Genomic DNA, 1,550 nt, shown 5'->3' with positions numbered 1-1,550 from the left:
TTTGAAGAGCCTGGAGGCTTTAAAAATGTCTTGTTCCTTTCCAGCACTGTCCCACCCTGAAGTTGGTTAGTATGTTCTTTAAAAAGCGACATGCACGTCATTCTGTCTACCTATTATAATATTTATTGACTGTGGACCTAGCTTCGAGAAGCAACAAAGCGCTTTAGAGGTATACAACAGTACAGAGTGATAACGGAGCACTTTTCACATGTAACGGAACAGATCAAATCTACATCGAGGGTTAGAGTGGCACAGACGAGGGGTGCAGATCGGAGGGGAGGAGAGGGGCGCATTGCGTCTAGCTAGGTAGAGGAGGGGTTGCTGATTAAGTGATCTATCTAGAAGTCTTAAATAGGGTACTGAACTCTGCTGTGGGCAGCTGTCGTTTTATACACTGCTTTTAGACAATTGAGGTATTTGCCCTACCAAAAAATACTCGATTGTCCTCGAGTAATATTTTTGAAAAACAAGTGCTTTGAATCCTGGGCGATTGCTGATGAGGTGGGTAGGGGTCACCTATTTTAGTATCATAAATAGGATTGATGTCTGTTGCTGTTAAGTATCTGTCATTTAATAAGCATTTACACTGTGCCATAGGCCCTCTGTATAATATTAAAATGAATCCCTTTTGAAACTCCTATTTGGTCATGACTATCATGCAATGGGCATTGATTTTCGTGCTGTGTCCTCTGCTCACCTCCCACCTTTCTCTCTTGGGGGCACTCCCCAGAATCTCTGCCCTTTCCTTCACACTGCTTCGGCTTGCTAAATCGAGGGACACCTCGGATCCCTAGCAATCCCCGTCCCAACCTGCGGCTGATGCTTCACCACCACCACCGATTCTTTAATACTCTCCTCACCTACTCTGCTGGCACATCCCATATTGCCCCTTTTTGTGGCTCATGCATTCTGTGAGGGACCCAGTGTGTGCTGGATTAAATGCAATTCCCTTTTATGGAATGCATAGTATGCATCATGGTTAATACCACTGACCTTTTTGAGGTACTAAGGCTTGTTGTGGAAAACATTGTGCCCAGGTCTGCGGTGTCCATACTGGAGTGGGGATGGCCACTGGGTGGAGAGGGCTGAGTTGAGAGGGCGAAGGTAGCGTTTGTGCAGGAAGAATGGGGCTTGTTTGTGATGTGCATGTGATCTAATTTTTATTGGTGAGCAAAGTGCTAGTCCAGAAATGCAGAAAGTGAGGTTAGGGGAACTGAGGTCCTGTAGGATCTAGAGCTGTGATTTGTTTGGCGGTTCTGAATACTACAAGATAGTTGTAGATATGTGGCAGCGTGATGGGCTTGAAATGTGCTTGATCAATTCCTTGACCTGATGATGGGTTCACACATCCCAAATTGACCTTGAGAAGCAACTTCCTGTGGCTGCCAAGGCTTTATTTTTGTGTGTTACAGGCAGTGCTCCAGGTAAGATTTGGAAGTGGGAGTATTTTACTCCCTACTTTTTTTAAAGTTGGGAGTCCAATGATTTTAGGGAGTAAAAATGTAAGTCGAATTCCCAATGAGTTTTTTTTTTTTTTTTAAGCGCGTAAA

This window comes from Ambystoma mexicanum, chromosome 8, assembly GCF_040938575.1.
Source record: "Ambystoma mexicanum isolate Mex_15411 chromosome 8, UKY_AmexF1_1, whole genome shotgun sequence".
In the NCBI taxonomy this organism is placed as follows: Eukaryota; Metazoa; Chordata; class Amphibia; order Caudata; family Ambystomatidae; genus Ambystoma; species Ambystoma mexicanum.
This window is presented reverse-complemented; position numbering follows the sequence as displayed.